This window comes from Eulemur rufifrons, chromosome 4 (assembly GCF_041146395.1).
Source record: "Eulemur rufifrons isolate Redbay chromosome 4, OSU_ERuf_1, whole genome shotgun sequence".
Lineage (NCBI taxonomy): Eukaryota > Metazoa > Chordata > Mammalia > Primates > Lemuridae > Eulemur > Eulemur rufifrons.
Genome location: NC_090986.1, coordinates 59683937 through 59704418, shown reverse-complemented (window position 1 = coordinate 59704418; position 20482 = coordinate 59683937). Strand labels below are relative to the sequence as shown.

The 20482-nt window shown below is 37.5% G+C and overlaps 1 protein-coding gene and 1 pseudogene across 1 annotated transcript in view; one reads left to right on the top strand and one right to left on the bottom strand.

The window, feature by feature from the left end:
- Nucleotides 1–20482, top strand: part of VWA8 (von Willebrand factor A domain containing 8) — a 316757-nt gene that overhangs the window by 237203 nt on the left and 59072 nt on the right. The window lies entirely within an intron of this gene.
- On the bottom strand, nucleotides 3019–3137 carry LOC138383034 (5S ribosomal RNA; annotated as a pseudogene).

The following is a 20482-nucleotide window of genomic DNA, read 5'->3' as shown; positions in this document are numbered from 1 at the left end:
GAAATAAAAAATTCAATAGAATGGGGTTGGACATTAGGGAATTCTCCCAAAAACAAAGAAATTGAAAACAGAAAATATAAGAAAGTCTTATTTCACTAATAAGAGTTCCAGAAAGAAAAAAAAATGAAAGGGCAGGATATGACTGAAAAAACAATTTTTAAAAAGTTCACTGAACTAAAGAACAGGTGTTCAGTGTAACAGATGTAGCACACACACCACAGCATGTCCATCTGAAATTTTAAACCCCATGGATAAAGAAACAATGCTGTGAACTTCCAAGTTGAGGGAAATGGAGAACAAGTTATATAAAAGGTGATAGAAATCCTAATGGCACCGGGCTTCTCCATAGTGACATTGGAAGCTAAAAGAAAAATCAGAGGGAAAATGATTTACAATCTAGAATTTTATATCCAGCCAAGCTATTAATCAAGTGCACAAATGCACTAAAACCAATACCAAATGTGGAAATCTTAGAAACGTACATTCTTTCTCAGGAAGCTACTGCGTGATGTGCTCTCGCCAAAAGGAGGAAGGAAACCAAGAAAGCAGAAGACATGGTGGAAAGAGTGCCTTTAGCCAGGGAAGAGGCAAAGGTAATTCCCAGTATGATGGTGAAAGAGTGCTCTAGGATGGCAGATGTACAGCAGGCCTCGAAGCAACCACTCCTAAGCCAAGGGGGAACACAGAGGGCTCAAGAAAGAATGGATATCTTAAAAAAAAAAAAAGAACTAGTAATATGATAGGCTGATAATATGAAAGGAGTTCACAGGTCCAGTGGAGAATTTGTAGAACAATTGGTAATATATGCATAAAGTAGAGCTAAGAATTAGTGAAGAGTATTTTAGTGCATTTAGGACATTGATTATTGAGGAAAATGAAAAATTATATATAGTAATAGCATATTAACTACATAATAATATGTATTATTATAATAGAAATATATAGTAATATATGAGTATAGTAACATATTACTCACATAGTAACAGGTATTACTGCATATAGTAAAATATATCACTGTACATATACAGATGCTACTCAGTGTATGATGCAGTTAGGTCTTGATAAACCCATCTTAAGTTGAAATATCATTAAGTTGGAAATGCATTTAATATACCTAATCTACTAAACATCATAGCTTAGCCTAGCCTACCTTAAATATGCTCAGAACATTTACATTAGGCTATAGCTGGGCAAGATCATCTAATACAAAGCCTATTTTATAATAAAATGTTGAATATCTCATGTAATTTATTAAATATCATACATTATGTCAAAATTATGATGGTTTCACACCATTGTAAAGTAGAAAAATCATTAAATTGAACCATCTTAAGTCAGGGACCATCTGTATGGTAATATTAATAATAAGATAAACAATATTGATTTGTTTATGGTAGCACTTTATTAGGAGGATGAGGAACGAGAGGGTGAGTAATGAATGTTTGAGGTGAGGGAGATGAAATAATCTTTTATAGTAGGAAGTCAATAGATAATGTCTGAAATTGAAAAATTAAGAGAATACAAGAGTATTATTTAGAAATATGGAGATAAATAGCAGAAGACATAGTAAGCAGAGTTGAAGTAGTTACTGTTAGAGGGTGAGAATTGCCGGGGTTGGGGAGAAACAGTGGGTCATGAGATTACTGTTTTTGTTATACATCTTGTTGTACTATTTGACTTATTAAACCATGCACATTTATTACTTTTATAAAAATTAAAAATTAGTTTAAATTAATAAATAGGAATTCTTCAGGTAGAAAGAGGAATAAGGGTGCTCATGAAACAATTCCTCAGGAGTGGAGATTAACTCATCTTTGGATCTTCAACACTTAAAACAATACATATTTTTTGATGAAACTGAGTAAGCTGGATAATTTTCCTTCTTTCACTTCAATGTGATTCAAGGGTTCTAGTTCTGAATACAATGGAGTAAACATACTCTACCCTGAATGCAGCTATAAACCCTGGAAAGAATGCATGAGCAGCTATTTGAAGTCCCTGAAAAATAAATGATAGTATATAGATTGAAGAAGGAGGCCAGAATTTGAACTACTATTGAACCAGCTATGAGTTTCCCATTTTTCCTCCAGAATCTCCTGGCCTTGACTCAAGGCAGCCCAAAAACTGAAGAGGTACTCTCAGAAAACTAAGAATAAAAAGGAATTTTCTCAACCTGATAAAGGGCATCTGCAAAAACCCTATGGCTAGCACCATATTTAATGTAAAAGACTGAATGCTTTCCCCCTAACATTGAGAATAAGCAAAGATAACCATGCCCACCATTCCTATTCAACGTCAAACTGGAAGTCCTAGCCAGTGCAGTAAAAGAAGAAAAAAATAAAGGGCATGTGGGGTGGAAAGGAAGAAATAAAACTGTCCTTGTTTGCAGACAACATAACTGCCTATCTAGAAAATCCCACAGAATCTACCACAAGAAACCCCAAAACAAACTAGGAAAAAAACTCCACTTGTCTTACAACTAATAAGTGAGTTTAACAAAGTCAAAAATCAATTGTATTTCTACATATCAGCAATTAAAAATTAAAAACTAAAACTGAAAAATATAATCCTGGTACAGTAGCATATGCCTATAGTCCCAGGTACTCAGAACACTGAGGCAGGAGGATTGTTTGAGCCCAGAAGTTCAAGTCTGCAGTGAGCTATGGCCACACCACTGCACCCCAGTCTGGGCAACAGAGAAAGACCCCACCTCCCACCAAAATAAAAGAAAAATATATATGTATAAAAATATTTACAAAAATATATAATTACTATTTACAAATAGCTCCCCCTAAAAAATGAAATACTTAGGTATAAATCTAATAAGACTTGTGCAGGATATGTATGCTGAATACTATAAAACAATAATGAAAGAAATCAGAGACCTAAATAAATGAAGAGATATACTGAGTTCATGGATCGGAAAGACTCAACATAATAAAGATGTCAATTCACTCCAAATTGACTTTTAGATTTAATGCAATTCCAAGCAAAATCTCAGAAGGATTTTATTTTTTTAGCCTACAGCACCTGGTATTCCCCGGCAGTCTCCCATCCAGGTATTAACCAGGCCTGACCTCACTTAGCTTCCAAGATCAGATAAGAGCAGGTGCGTTCAGGGTGGTATGGCCGTGGACAGAAGGATTTTTTTTTTATAGCTATAGATAAGCTGATCCTAAAATTTATATGGGAAGGCAAAGGAACTAAATTTGCCAAAATGATTTTTTAAAAGAATAAAGTTGGAGAAATAGTACCCAATTTTAAGATTTACTATAAAACTATGACCAAGACAGTATGCTGTTGGCAAAAGGATAAACAAACTAATGGAACAGAATAGACTGTATAGACTCATGGACATATTGCTAATGAATTTTCAACAAAGATACCAAAGCAGTTTAAAGGAGAAAAGATAGTCAGCAAATGGTGCTTGAATGTTTGGACATCCGCATACAAAACAAACAAACAAAAACCCTGTCAACTTAAAAAATAAAAATAAATTTAAAAATACATAAATACAACTAAACAATAGCTGCAAGCCCAGGAATAATAATAATAGACAACAGTAAATGGCACCCGCCATGTCATTATTCATTGTTGCAATTTTGTGAAGAATGTGAAGCTAATCCTTAAAAATTATTTTAAACTAATAATTTAAAACTTCTAGGATAAAAAAAAATAATTTGGTTAGAGAGGTTTTTTTTAAAAAGTCTCAATCTTTGGTATCATTTTGAGAGTAAGAAAATGTTCCAGGTATGTAATTCACAGGTGGGGAAACTAAGGCTCAGAGGGGTTAAGTAATTTTCCCAAGGTCACACAGCTAGTAAGTGGCAGAGTTATTGATTCTACAATTTGTGGTCTTTATCTACATGCTCTACAGCCCAGGCAACATTATCAACTTTATCATCTAGTCAGGTATCTAGGGTGTTCAGAATACCTTACCCTGCCCAAATCAGAAAATGACAGTAGAATTAAAATCTTGGCATTTGTCTCTGTATAACCCCATAAGATCGTGTTGGTTCCGTGGAAGTCAGTATTTCTGAGGAGCCAAGTGATATTATGCAGCTCTTTGGCAAGCAGTAATAAGAATCCTTTAGTATGTCCTTTAATATTCGTGATAGAAAACAGAACTCTCAGTGATTTTTATGCCATTTATTTAATCCCTGACACTCTTTCCTTTGGTAAATAATGAAAATAACTTACAGTCCTGCTAAATTGCCTTGCTGTTCAAGTAAGCAAGCTGGCAGGATCTGAATTTGGTTTCCAGAAGAGTGAGCCTGCTGGCAGGAAAGGGGTAACAACAAGCACAGTTGCAGCAGGGGTGATTCAGTGAGCAGAAGAGTGAGCTGATTAGGTATCCCAGCATCACCCCTAAACAGCTGTAAGGCTGTATAGTGATGATCTCATCCATCTTTCCTTCCCCAGGCCTACTGGGGACTTTTGGAGTCCTTACTCCCCACACAGGGATCCCACTTCTCCTCAAGAATGTAGCTGAATCACTGTGGAGTGTTTAGAAGAAACCTTATACCTCTCAGATTTAAGCAGGGGGAGCATCAGTTCCAGTCGCCACTGAAAACATAGCAGTGTGATTGTGGAAAGGCTGGATCCCAAACTTCTTCCTTACAAATATCATGTCTTAAAAGTGTTTACGATAAAGCAAAATATAAAAAAAGCAGAGGTCATGGTGGCACAGAGAAAAGTAGAGAAACTTCATCATTCCTTTTTAATGGATAAGCTCAATCTGTTTCACTTCATATGCTTGCTCCACCAAGACTGGTCATCAGCGTTCTGAACTGCACGGGTTCCATATGTCGTCCTGTATCTCCTTGAGACATCTAAAAGCTTCTGATGCATTCTCTTGTGAAAGTATTTCCAGAAGTTACCAATTTGAATGTTTCTGAATTCTAACAAAAAGATTTGTTGTTGTTCTTGTTATTGTCTACTTAAGTATTCCTATATTTATGTCAAGGTCAGAATTCTGTAACAGTTGAGTAGAGATAGCAGTAAGATATTCTATTTGAATAGACCTGGGGGTATAGGCCCTGGGAGTAGGTAAGCAAGAAAGGCTAACACCCTGAGACTAACTCTAGTTGTGAACATTGTTTTAACTAGTGCCATTCTAATATCAGTTTTGCAAGAAGCTTCCTAATAGTAATAGCTAATACTTGCATATGCTCATCTCTTACCAGCACTGTTCTGAGTATTTAGTCATAACTCATAATGACCCTGTGATGTAGATACTGTCATTACTTCAATTTACAGATGAGGAACTGAGGCACAGAGCTGTTAACACACTAGTGCTCCGAGGGGTTAAGTAACTTTCTTTGTAGTGAAGCGATCTGCTTCTAAATGTGTGCTAGCTTGCTCACCCATAGCCACCTTCCATGCTTCTGCCCAGAGAGGTGGAAAGAGAACCTGCATTTCTGTGCCCCATTGATATAAGATCATGATGGCTGACGTTGTTACTGGTTTGCTTTCCAGAAATTGTTTCAACCCTTGCTCCTGTCCACTGATTTCTACCCTCAGTTTAAAGAATATGGATTTAAAAAAATAATACTAAGGTTTTCTCTCTTGTTCATACATTCACATAATTTTAATTAAAGTTTCATACAAATGATTAGAGAGATATAAGATCTGACAGAGATTAAATTAATTTTCTAGAACTGGTTTCATTTGAGCCTCTGCAGGATTTGCTGGTAGGAAGATAGAGGAATGAGAATGGGCCTTCCCCTGTATAATTACTGCTCACTTTCCAAGCAAAGCATAGCCCGTGTATTTCCTCCATGATCTGTAGCCCAATAACTGAGCCACCAGTGCTCTCTGCTTCCATGAAAAAACCGCTAAAAGCGTTGTTTCCCAGGGAAGAAAGTGCACTATTCTAGAGTGGAAGTGTGAAGCCCTCGTGCCCCAGGGTAAAGCAGAAGCCCGGCTTGACACAAAAGTCAGGGAACTAGACTAGCTGGTCTGTCCCAGAGGAAGCTAGCATCTTACTCACTTAGAAGTTGCTTTCTTTTCCAAACTGCTCTGTTTCATGATTTCGCTTTCACTAGTCAAGTACCAATTTTATTTCAGCCATATTTGTGTGCAATAGCCCATGAAATAACTGTGACTCTTATATGACATTTTAAAAAAATGAATTGATTTATGAGTAATTGTCGGCATATGAATAAAGTGAAAACTTTTCAGTACAATCTCAGCAAGAAATCTGTACTAATTAATAGCCTTCCAGCAGCCCCAAGCAACCATTGACACCTGTAGATCCAGATATAATAGTTACATATTTTCCATCATAAATACTTTTCTGGTGAACAAAAAGTTTTCTTGTGATGTCAACATATCTACAATCTAATGGCTATATCATTGGAATCTCAATTCCTTAAACATTCTAATAGTGCTCTCCTCTAATATTTCTAGTTTATTTTCGTGTAACAACAGTATTTGCGCTCTAGCCCTGGCTTTAGGAAGGTCAGTGAACCATAATTTCCTAGGAAGATGATAGTGATCCAAACTGTAGAACTTTGTGGCATTGGCAGATTGTCATCTACTGAAGTTATGGACAAATAATAGATGTTTGAGTCCCTTGAGATTTATTTAGCCAGCTAGTTCTAGTATAGCACTTACTCTTTACTTACCAATGTAGGCTCTGTAGGGGGATACTGAAATATGAAACACGGTTTTTACCCTCAGTGAGCTTATTCTATATAATTGGGAGATGAGGCCGATAGTCACACAACAATAGCATGTAGTAAAAAAAAAAACTGTATAGTTCAATGATAAATTGGAAATCTGGGCCCTGTGCTGAAGGTTCAGAGAAGAGGTGTCTATGTAGATGAAATTCGTAAGGAAAGGAGATGGAGCTTGGTTTGGGCTTTTAAAATGATTTTTTTTGTAGTTCAAAAAGAGAGGGAAGGGCATTCCAGGCATTCCAAAACACAGGACCGCAGGCATAGATGTGAGAATGAGCATAGTGTGCCTCCTTTCTGAGACGAAGAATTGTGCCATAGGCTTGGATCACCACAAATCCAGGGATGACCTAACTGCAGACAGCAGAGGAGCAGTTAGCAAATATCATAGCCAATCTGATGCGAGCACAAAGCCCAGAGAGCAAATCCAGATTCAATGGTGATCCCAAGGAGCTGGTGCCATGTACACAAGAGCAGAGGTGGGAGGAAGGGCTGGGTCTGGAGCCACCGGAAACACACAGCCTGCGAAGTTTGAGAAGACAGGGTATGATTTACTTTCTGCACACAAATATCTTACTGACACAAGACAATTTTTTTTTTTTTTTGAGATATAGTTTTACTCTGTTGCTCAGGCTAGAGTGCAGTGACATGATCATATTAAGAGCTCACAGCAACCTCAAACTCCTGGGCTCAAGCGATCCTCCTGCCTCAGCCTCCTGAGTTAGCTGGGACTACAGGCATGTGCCACCACACAGCTAATTTTTTCTGTTTTTAGTAGAGACAGAGTCTCGCTGTTGCTCAGGCTGGTCTCAAACTCCTGAGCTCAAGTGATCTTCCCACCTTGACCTCCCAGAGTGCTAGGATTACAGGCCTGAGCCACTGCCCCAGCCAGGACATTCTTAAAAGCAGTTGTAAGGAAGCTTGCCTTCCCGGCAACCCTTGGTCTGTCTTAAGTGTATCCTTTAGCATGAGCCTAAGTAAAGCAAATGGTCTCTTTTAAGGAGGGGTACAGTAAGGAGTGGCCTGAACCGTGTGAAGGCCCAATGAGGTTTGTAGATTTCCTATGACTGGGAGCTGCTAAAGCCCATTGAATAGGAAAAGTATAATACTGGAGGCTGTATTTAGGAAGCTGGACAGGGTAGTGATGAACAGTCTGGGAAAGAACCCTGAGTGAAGCAGGGCAGCTGTGAGGCCGAGGTGTGAGTTGATGGAGTCTCGCTGAGTATGGAATGTGGAGGCTGACATTTTGGATGTAACCATTTGGATTTCTGGCAAAATGGCAGATCATTGAAGGAACCAAAAAAGTGGGAGAGGAGATAGGGTTCAGGCATATGCTGAGTTTGAGGTAATGGTGAGATATTCCAGTGTTCAGTAGCTAACTGAAACAAGAGGTGGAGCTTCAAGCTAGCAGGAGAGTTATAATGATCCTGAGCATAGAGGTTTTAGATGAAATCATAGAAATTGTTAGATGCCAAGGAGAATAGAGAGATTAAGCAAAATGCTCAGGACACATAAGCTATGTTTTTAGAAATACATGTGGTCAGGTGTTTCTGAAAGTATGTTCTCAGAACCCTTTTCTTCTAAGGAATCCATGTTCAAACTATTAGGAAACACTGTGTATCTCAGTAGCCTCTTAGAGATGAAATTACATTTAGTAAATATCTGGCTTTGAGAAGTCCCCCTGTAAAGAAACCTCTTTAACTTCGTTTAACCCAATAGTTCTCAAAATTTATTTTGACTTTTTTTTTTAATACTTAGCAAGCTGCCAGTTTATATTCTTGGTTTTGTTCGTTCCAGTTCACCATGGATTTTGTGTAGTAGATCTCTTAGGACAAGACCTTTAACAGTAATTCTAATCCTGGCCCATGGTATAGCCAGGTTGCATGTCATTTATGCCTTCAGAGAATAAATCTGGAATGCTAGGGTTAAGTTGTCAGTTAAAAGAATAATTTTCCGCTATGTTTTGAAGAGAGGACCTATTATTTCATGTGATTCCGGATATATTAGGGAACCGAATGGTGTGTAAAATGATGTTTATTGAAAGCATTGAAAATGATGAAAACTCAGTTCACACTAACTTAAGCTATAGAGCCAAGAAGCCCCAGGGCCTGGGGCTCGAACCAGGGCTCAACACAAGTCATGGGACCCAGCCTCCCTCCTCTTGGCTCTGGTGGCTCTTTGGTGACTTCATTTTCATGTAGCCTTTCTCAATCAGGTGGCAAAGATGACCCTGATAGCTCTGGGCTATATATGGTTCTCGCAGCTAGCAATCCCAATAAAAGGGTCATGTCTTTCCCCATAATTTCAGTGGAAGTCCTCAGGAGTGCTCTAGTAGGCCAGTGAGGTCACATGCCCATCCCTGTGCCCATCACTGTGACCAAAGGGATGGGGTACTCTAATTGGTCAGACCAAGGCCATGTCTCCACTCCCAGAGTTTGGGACGAGAGGGAATTGTATCAGTCCCACCTGAAACGTGACATCAAGAAATAGAGGTGGGAGGGGGAACACCCCAGTAGAAATAATGAATAAGCAAAAAAAAAAAAAAAATCACCATGTGATTTTGTGGTGGTTTTGACAGCTACAGCAAGCCCCTTCAGTGTGACAGCTGATGACCTTTCTTCTTGGGCTGGTACTTCTTGGAGTCTAGGACTGCTGTCAGATTTATACTGTCTTGCACTTAGCACAACATTCATAAAACATGATCCTTACCAAATATACAGTAACTAGGCCAGTGGTGATCTAGCATCCACTAATTTTATCTTCCATTTAATTCCTGGAGTGAATACCTCAGAAATATATACTTAGTTTTTTAATTGCATGAAGAACAAAACTAACTAGTTGAGTCTTCTTACAAGACTTCCCAGTTGTAGGGTACTGAATAAAATTTGTCAGGTTTTCCTTGACAATACTTTGATGGCATTACAGTGACATTTTCCCCCTAAAGAAAAAGAGCTTACTAGTTTGGGATAATTTTTTTTTTCTTTTTCCTTTTAGATGTTTGTTTTAAGAGGTGAATACAAGGCTGTCAAGGTCCTTATATTTCACATTGCTGGTGTGGGTTGAATAATCCTTTCCATAAGGAACAACATCTGCAGAGCCTTAGTAGGAAAATCTGAAACTGAAATAGGTTTTGTGCTAGCCAAAGGGGAAAGTGCTGCATTTGATCGTGAGTCATCGTTAACTCAACCACTCTGCCTTCATATTTACATGTAAGTCACTGCCCAGAAAGAGAAAAATCTGACATAATGTCAGAAACAAACTCATATGTTCTGGTCTAGTTTGGGTTAACCCGTAGAGCTCTCAACAATATATAAGGACTATTTCACAATGATACATAGTATCATAGATACATAGTAGCTATTATTATAACTGTGGCTCTCTTAATTCTAAAATAAAATACTTTTTCCTCCTTTATAGAACGTAGTTATTCAGAAATTTAAAAATCACACATACATCTCTCTTACACCTCTGGTTTGATGATAGGGATCAGCCTCTGACTGCTCTCAAAACAAGACAGGAACAGATTTCAAGATTCTGAATATAGCTCTCCTTCTCCCCCAAGCCCAGCCCAAGAAATATCTAGATAGACACACAGATAGATAGATAAGATAGATAGAATATCTCAATATATTTTTATATTGATTCATACATCTGACTTTTCTAAAGTTGAAATAGAATTTTTATTACAAAATGAGTCTTGATTCTTCAACTTCATAATAGAAAAAGAAGCATTCCATCATCAAAGCCTTAAATACAAACTCTGTAATTTCTCTCGTCATCTAACCTTTTTTCTTCCACAAAATCTAATTACATTCTTAAAAATCTTTTTGTCTGTCTCTTTCTCTTTTCTTCATGAATCACTTGAAAGTAAGTTGTAGACATAATGCTCCATTACCTCTAAACACTTTAGGGAGTACTTTCTCAAAACAAGAGCATTCTCCTCACATAACCACAGTACAGACCTCAAAATCAGGAAGTTAACACTGATACAGCATTAGTGTCTAATCCACAGACCTTATTCAAATTTCAGATGTCTCAATCACATCCTTTATAGCAAAAAGAAGCAATTAAGGAGCATGTGTTACATTTACTTAACATGTCTCTTTGGTGTCTTTCAATCTGAACAGTTTCTCATCTTTCCTTGATTTTCATGGCCTTGACATTTTTGAAGCGTCTAGGCCAGTTATCATGTAGAACATCCCTCAATTTGGGTACATCTGGTTTACTCATTTCAGATCCAGTTTGTGCATCTTTGGCAGGAATATCACAGAAATGCTGTGTTCTTCTCAATGTGTCCTATTAGGTGACACGTGATGTCGATTTGTCCTATTACTGATGATGTTAACTTTGAACATTTGGTTAAGGTGTTGTCTCCACTGTATTTCTCCACTGCAGAGTTACTATATTGTTTCATCAAAGTTTCAGTTATTATTTTTATCATTCATTGATGATTTTTGCTTGAATCAATTATTATTGCTGTGGTTGCAAAATGGTGATTTTTATGATTCCACCATTTCTACATTTTTTAGTTGGCATTCCAAAATAAGGAAGTTGCCCTCCCTTCTTTCTTTCTTTGTTGTTATTAGTATGGCCTCATAAATTCAATCTTATTTAATAGGCTACAGTACATTGTTGTCCTTATTTGTTTTGATGCTCAAATTTTTCCAGATTTACCTGGCGAGAGTTCCTTCAAACCAGTTCCCTTGTTCTTTTGACATGCCCCCATCATTTTTAAGTACTTCCTTACTTTATGGCACAAAAAGTAAATTAAATTACTTTTGTCACTGATTTTCTCTACTGGTATATATACTGTTTCTTTGGGCAGTTTAGCACAGCCTGTTGACTTAGGTCAGCCTGTTAATACAACAGAAGCATTCTAACCTGCTTCTGTTTAACCAACTCACTAAAGTAAGCCACACACTTGGATGGATGTCCAGAGCCCCCTGAACATTTGGAGTTCATCTGCTTCCCTCTAATATGTCCCCACACTTCTGCTTCCACCAGTTGAGTTATGTGCTTACCAAGCATATATTTGATAGGAGACAGTTTAGAGGAGCCTCCAGGTTTAACTATCCCATGATAGGATTCTTACCTTCTATACACACTAGTGGCACTCAGAGAGTCCTAGAATGCTCTGTCATTCACAGTCATGTATGTTGGAGGAAAACCTACAGAGATCTAAGATAATATAGCCACCACATATGTTGAATTTTTTTTATTGTAACAGGTAGATGCATTATGAACAAGGCCTAAGAAAAGCATCCATTATAATCTATCATTCTCATTAAAGATTTAGTCAGAGATAGACAATTTTTCCTCTAGGCAATGGCCAGGGCCTAAAATAGTATAATTATAGTGACTTTTTATTATTTGGCACTTATCTATCTTGTTATACTTAATCATTAACTCTAACTCCAAATTTTTCTTGTTCATTTAGCTGAAATTATTATTTCTACTGACCACAGGAGGGTGTCGGTGAGCTTAGAACAAGAACAGGAGTATTTCAGATAAATAAGTATTAGAGAACTTCAATAACTAATGATGGATTCTTGTCATTTCACTACATTTGGAAGTTGTAATTTAAAAGCATAGTCACTAGGCTAGCCATAAATCTTGAGTCACTGTTCTTTTCATTGGAAGATTTTGTGACCGTCAAGATAAAGGCTTTTATGAAAAAAAAACTCAGACTAAAAGTGAAGTACAATGACACAGAAAAATTTCCTCAGGCTAAAAATTAGGAGATCCAGATCCTCCTCCTGGTTCCACCACTAATGTGTGGCTCTCTGGGCCTTAATTTCATTTTTTGTAAAATGAGGTAAATTGTAAGCCGATCCCTCAAGCCCTTCCACAGAAGGCAACGATGAAGACAGGGTCTAAAATTAAAAGATATATGACGACGAATTCCTCATCCTGATGATTCATTTTTTTTATTAACTGCTTAGTATATGCTATTAATATCTGCTTCTGATACATTCTCTCACATAATCACTGCAAGCACCATTCCATGTGTATGTGTTATTGTTCCCATTCTGAGGTTGGGGGTAAGCAGTTTGCCCAGGCTCACTCTGCTAACAAAGAACAAAGCTGAGATTTCAGCCTAGGTCTGTCTAACTCAGAAGCCCACGTTTTTATTCTTCTTTACTACGTGGCTTCCCTAGGGCCAAAAGACTGGTTTTAATGGAGGTTGTACTCTTAGAGAAGAAAACAGGTAAATCTCTGCCCAATAGAGTTTAGACCAAATGCTGCTAACAGGTGTCAGGTAGGTAATGTGGATGGGGACGCGGGCCAGGAAGGTCTCAGATGAACAGGAAGTCATGCCCCACCTAGGAGGGCAGCCACTATCTAGCTGCTGCCATGTGAGAATGCAGGTCCAATTCGACCTTGTCCTCCCATTTTTCAAGAGAACACCAAAATCCAGATTTTCAAATGAAATCTCCTTAATTTGAAATTTTGGCAGCAAATTCAGAATTTTTCAGGTTGAGGGGAAAGGCAAAAACATTCCAGGACCCACAGATATTTCTTTCCTTTCACCAGGGTGGAAGCAGGGATAAGAAATGAAGCCACATTCTCTTCCAAGCTTTGCCTATATTGCTAAATTTGCTTACTTGCTCTACAAAACTCTCTTAGGTTCTTCTGAAGAGAGGTTCTCCTCTAGCATCTGTAACAGGAACTGGCAAATTGCACTACCTGTTTTTGTAGGGTCCATAAGCCTTGAACTTTTCTCTTATGTTTTTAACAACTGGAAAATAATCATATCTCATGACATGTGAAAACCGTATGAAATTCAAATTTCAGTGTTCATAACTAAAGTTTTGTTGGAACACAGCCACACTCCTTCATTTAGGTATTGTCTGTGGCTGCTTTTGCACTACAAGGGCAGAGTTTAGTAGTTGCAACAAAAACTATATGATCTCCAAGCCTAAAGTATTTACTATCTCTGGCTCTTTATAGAAAATGTTTGCCAACCCCTGGTTTAGAATACAAAAGCCAAAAAGATGGGCCTCTGCTTTGTACTCCATTACATACCTACTCTAAGATAATTAAAAATGGAATCTGCTTAAATCAGAGGGAAGGAAAGGGAGAAAATAAAGGGAAAAAATAAATTAAAAGTTTTACACTATTTTATTGTTTTTGATACTATTGTAAATGGAACTGTTTTCTTAATTTCACTTTTAGATTATTCATTGTTAGTATATAGAAATACAATTGATTTTTATTATTGATCTTTTATCCTGCAAACTTGATGAATTGTTCTAATAGTTTTTAGTGTATTGCTTTGGATTTTCTATTTATAAAAGCAAATAGAGATAGTTTTACTTTTTTCCCAATGTGGGTGCCTTTTATTTCATTTTCTTGCCTAGTTGCTCTGGCTAGACTCTCTAGTACAATATTGAATGGGTGTGGCATGAACATCGTTGTCTTATTCTTCATCTATAGGGGGAAAGCATTCAGTCTTTCACCATTAGGTTTGATGTTAGCTGTGAGTTTTTTCATAGTTGCCTTTTATCAGGTTGATGCAGTTCCCTTCTGTTCTAGTTTCTTGAGCATTTGTATTATGAAAGGGTGTTGAATTTTGTCAAATGCTTTTTATACTTCCAAACTATCATGTTTTTTTTCCCCTCTTCATTCTATTACTGTGGTATATTACATGAATTGATTTTTACATGTTAAACCAACCTTGCATTCCTAGGATAAAGCCCACTTTTTTTTTTTTTTTTTTTTGCTGGGCTCAGTTTGCTATTATATTATTAAGGATTTTTGCATCTATATTCAAAAAGAAATATTGGGATTGTAGTGTTCTTTTCTTGTGATGGCTTTTTCTGGTTTTGGTATCAGGGTAATACTGGCCTCATAGAATTAGCTGAGAAATGTTCCTTTCTCTTCTATTGTTTAAAAGAGTTGTGAAGAACTGTTATTAATTCTTTAAGTGTTTGGTAGAATTCAGCGGTGAACACATGTGATCCTGGATTTTCCTTTGTGGGTACTTTTTAAGTTCTGATTCGATCTATTTTCTAGTCATAAGCAGCCTGAAGTTTTGAGGATGTCAGATGATAGTAGGCCAGAACATAGATATGTCTTACCAGTTGCTTACACTTTCCTTCCTCAGGATTCCAAACCAAGAGAACTTTAAATTCAAGATTAGCCAAATCAGGTACAAAGTACCAATATATTTATATTTCATTTGTTAGGAAATAAACCAGTTCTCACTAGCCCTTACTGCAGAAGTAGTAAATAAGAAAGAAAGAACAATTTGGGCCCAGAGGCCAAATCAGGGCTTCTTGCTTCCCTCTCATAGACTCTAAGCCACATTTGTAGAAGCCCCAACCTCACCGCCCCTTTCAGGTGCAAGTGCAGAGCAAGCATGAGGAGAAAGACTGGCTGTGTCCCCCTAGAGGAGGTAAGTTTTACACCAGTCAGCTCACTTCACCAAAGTAGGAAGTACCAGGGAGCCTATTACACACTTAATGCAAAATGACTCTGCTCACTTGTAAAATATAGCCCGATGGACATCCTGGGTTTTGCCCAGTCTGATTGGCAGTTCCTCCCTGCCAGATGCTAGGAAAGGAGACATGGCAGTCAGAAGCTGGGGGAAGAAGCCAAACTTCCTCTCCTACAAGGAGAAAAGGTATAGATTATATCTAGTTTGTTCTTCTAGTCCTAAACTAATGGCTCACTAAAAAAAAAAAAAAAAAGATTTATGCCGGGTTATTATTGCAAAAGTCATGGAATGGAAGCAGTATGACATAACTCATAAAAAGAAAAAAAACCTCTAGAATTGGACAGACCAGCCTTTGAATCCTGACTCTACTCTGCACTAACTTGGTGACATGAGCAACGTTACTTCTGCAAGCCTCGGTTTCTTCAGATAAAATAGGAGTGATAAGACTTGAAAGAGTAGCTGTAAAACTAAATGAGATAATTCTTGCATAGAACCTTTCAGTATATGATAAATATTAGTGCTCAGTAAATATTCAGTATTGTCACTAACTTTAGGAACTTCAGAGATCACAAGGCAGCCATGTTGAGTAAACTGAGCCCCAGAAAGACGTAGTGACTTACCTGGGAGGATACGGTTACTTCCTGGCAGAAATAGAATTTGAAAAGACACATTTTTAGGGCTCTTCCTTTCCTTCAGAAAGGGGAACTGGGGAAGAGGGAATTTGGTAGTTCATTCTTTCTTACTGCGCTTAGAGGCTTAGAGTGTGAGCCTCATGATTCCTCTGCCCAGCCCAGTCCCTTCCAGGAACCTGAATGCTCGCACCCCTCCTCCAGAAGTACTGGGCTCATTCCGGCGAGGGGTAGCTCCAGAAAATACCATTGTTCTTTCTAAATGTTCCACCTTTTTTCTTCCATGTGGAATAAACCATTCAGGAGCTCCTCCATGCCCTCCACTATCCCAAGAGTTCTGAGGAAGCAACAAGCAGCTTTCTCAGGATTTGACTGAGTGAAACATTCCTTAGACTTCCAGTGTCCTTTGTGACTACTGGAAAGATCTGACCCTGCTCACATCAATGGATGTGGGTGTGCAAAAGGGAATGTCACACAGATGCTGATGTCTGAGGCATAGTGACCCTGCCACTGTCCCCTCTTGTCTCCCCCACACTCTCACCCCACCCTACAGGGTCCTGGAGAACATCTCATGCTAATTCTGTGCTCATTATTTGAAAATAGAAAACCCCAAATAAAATCTCAACATCCTCTGACCCTGTAGTTGTACTCTTTATAGGTCATTTCTTAAAATTGTACAATCGTTCCATAGTGATGGGAGAAATAACCTCAGGGGTTGGCTGCTGTGGGATTTAGGCTGATAATGGGGATAAGAAAATGTCTGCAAAATCTGCAGGGGTGAAGAAAGACCTTTGGCATTCCAATAATAATTATATCATTTGGTTCATTAACATGTATCTCTTAAATATTATAAACATAGTTATTGTCCATTTTAGATTTATTAGAACTAGAATGTTTGTAAAGAATAAAACCTTAAAATAGGAAAAGTTAAATATTTATTTTAGCTAACTGATATCTCATAATTCCTTTCAGTTTAAAATATTAATATTCCTCTTCTGTGATTATAACAAAATCTGTTTACCGTGGAAGTTTTAAACTCTTATGCTAAATGGAAAGCATCAGCCTAATATTTTAACCTGTTAAAGCATTTCTTTATTCCTGAAGACTCTGAGCATAAATGATGCTGCTTATAATTTATGACATTAATTGCCTTTGGCAGTACTTGATCTATTTGTTATTACTGCCATTCCGAAGGTAATTATAATTATGTATCTCCTGAGAAGATAAAGATTTTATAGGTCTGTATGCAAAGTATTTGAAGAAAAGATTATTTTACCGCCTGCCAAATGTAGCTTCAAGCAAAGACTATTGTGCAGGACCTTTTATAGACATAGATGAAATTCCTTTTGCCATTTGAACAATGTTTACATTCAGGAAAGTTCACAGTTAAGTCTTTGACATACTGTGAAAGGATCTTTTGTTCTCTAGAAAAACATACTTCCTCATCCTTTGAGTCACCTTGTTTTTATTCCCTTGTTTACTTTTCTGGGGGAAATAATGCCCACCTCCCAAGTAATGTCAAGGGAAGACGTGTTTCAGAAATCCAAGTTGCCTTCCATGAGGAAAGAGGGCTTGGTTTTTGGCAGCAGAAATCTGAAATATTTTTAAAACCTGAACCAGATAAATAATGTAATCTTAACCTTCCAAAAATTATTTGGATAGGATTTTTTCCAAGGCTAAAAAAAGGAAATCTTTTTTTATCATCATGATTAACAGTGATCAGGCTCAGGAAATGTGAGACACTGTACTTGGAGGACTGTAGACATAGTCCAAAGGCAGTCTTCTATTGTGTTAGGAAAGCTCTCCTCTGCTAACTTTGTAGATTCTGCTAGACATGCATAGTTTAACTTTTTCTCCTAACTGATGAGACCCAGGATTAGTTTTATAATAAGCTTAGGCTTCAGTCAGTCAGACCTGAGTTCTCTTAGTGGTATTTATTTATCAGTAAATAATGTGACTGATTGCACATGTAGCTTCAAAACTGGTTTGGAAGGGAGAAAAGATTGCTGGGGTTTGTTTGTTTGTTTTGTTTTTGTTTTTATTTTTTTTGAGACAGAGTCTCACTTTGTTGCCCAGGCTAGAGTGCCATGGCGTCAAGCTCACAGCAACTTCAAACTCCTGGACTTAAGCAATCCTTCTGCCTCAGCCTCCCGAGTAGCTGGGACTACAGGCATGCACCACCATGCCCGGCTAATTTTTTTTTTCTATATGTATGATTTTAGCTGTTCAGATCATTTCTTTCTATTTTTGATAGAGACGGGGGTCTCCCTCTTGCTCAGGATGGTCTCGAACTCCTGACCTCGAGTGATCCTCCTGCCTCGGCCTCCCAGAGTGCTGGGATTACAGGCTCGAGCCACCACACCCGGCCCCAAGATTGCTGTTTTGTTCATGGCTGTATGCCCAATGCTAGCACAGTGCCCTGAACTTACTAGACACCCAGTAAACATTTGTTGAACACATAAATGATATAAATATTAATAGATATAAATTCAAGGTGACAATTTCAAATAATAATCTTTTAAATTTTTTTGATATTTTATGTTTTTTAGTAATAGTCTTTTAAATGAATACATTCTTGTTTAAGAGAATCTTATTTGTAGATACACTCTATATGTGTTAATATTAAGTGTTTATTTATCCTTACCTAGTTTGCATAAGTGGAAGATTACTTGTAGTTTAGGGATTATCTATTCAAACCCTTCTTTAGTCACCCTAAACCTGAGTCATCCAGAAAATGTATCCTAAAAGCTTCTAATCCTCATTTGTATCTTAGGTTTTACCATGTTCGAGGACATTTCCATATATTTTAGGTTTGATCTTCATGCTCTGGGACATTTCCATTGGAGCTATTTTTTTCTCTGTAAATGCCAAATGTAGATGTGTTTTATTACCATTGTAAGAAAAGCTGGGGGTGTCATATGTGGAGGAACGTAAGAGACCGAAGCCTGCCCATTGCTGTTAAGCCTTCTACCTACTTTCTTTCATTTACTGTTTATAGCTCCCCATGTGACAAATGATGACAGTCACATTTTATAAATGAAGAAATAGAATCTCAGACAGATTACGTAATATACCCAATGCCTTATGGCCAGGAAGTGGCATTATCAGATGTGAGCCACCAAGGCAAGCACTGAGTCTGCAGGTCATGTTCAAGATTGTCTGGTATAATGCAGTTCAGACCATGTGCAAATACTGTATTCTACTAACCTTCTGAAAGATACGCTAGCCCTTTGATCCAGTGTCCTATTTACTGATTTACATTCCTTTCTATAAATCAGATATATGTTAAAAGGAAAAATGATTGCTCTTCAGACATATCCCTTGCTTTCTTTAAGCCATGATATATTTTAGAAAACGTTGAATTATGTAACTTTCAAGAACACATTCATTGTTTAAGGCCACTGTAATATAGCAAGAAGAATCTAATAAACCTGGCTTTTGGAATGGGATGGACTGCTATTTGAATCCTAGGTTCACCAGGCAACAGCTGTGTGACAATGAATAAATTGCTTTACTTCTCTAAGCCTAAGTGTCCTATCCTGCAAAGTAGAAATAATGCCTACTATGGAGAATTATGAATATTAGAAGTAATATATGTAAAGTGCCTAGACTATAAACAACATGAGGGCAGGGATCGTGGATGTACTGTTGATATTGTCCTCCCAGTGTGTGGCCCAGGCACATGGTGGGCACTCATCATCGGGACTCATTGAATGAATAAATGAATGGATGAGTGAGTGGATATGATTTAGCGCCCAGATTAGTTTCCACTGTTCAATTCTACAAATAACAATCTTTTTTTTCCTTAGTAATGTTTTTTTTTCTTTTTTTTCTTAGTAATATTTCTCTCTCATTGTCAGGTAATTAAAAGCATACCAAATAAATGCTAACTCTCGTAATAACCATACAAAAATCAGGAAAATTTGGTAAGAAGCTTTAGTGAGAGGAAAAAATGGTACACATAAGTAAATGGAAAACTCAAATCTGATATTATCTGATTTTTAAAAAATTTGATAAGCAAGTATAATAGATGGAAATGCAAATCCTAATTTGGAACTTATAGGCAGAGAACTTCCTTTTCCTTGGAACTTCGTCATATTTTATTCTCAATTTTAAAGTAGCCGTTTCTCTCAAGTCTTGCTTGGAGCAGTCATGTGGCTAGAAATGTTTTGAGTCACCTTCATGCCACATCTTTTGCAGCTGAGAGCAAACATGTTTTCAGAAGTAATCAAGTTCTTATTTCAGCTGCCAGAGCCATAAAAGGGGCCTGCCACAATCTGGGCAGAGCACTGAGTTAGTTAGGAAACATCAGTTTGGCATTTGTAATATTTGCAGCAACATTGAACTTCCTGAGTGAGGTCATGAATGAACAGCACATCATGAGTGTTATGATGTGAATTGGACAGAGTGTACGATTCTCGTACTACCCAAACTTCAGAAAATATCCTTGATGAAAATCTTGAGTTATTTTTCCCCAGTGCTGATATGAACATGATACATATGTGGCTCATCTCTACTGAAAAATGAATGTTTTGTACTTTTTCACTCTCAGAAAATAAAATAATAGTAATAATAGCTAACTCATATAGCACTTAGTATGGCCAGACACTATTCTAAGTAATTATTGTATTAACCCCTCTTAATCCCCACAGTGAACTTATGAAGCCCCTTACCCAGCTAGTAAGTGTCAAGAGCTGGGATTTGAATCCAAGCAAACTAGTTCCAATGTCTGT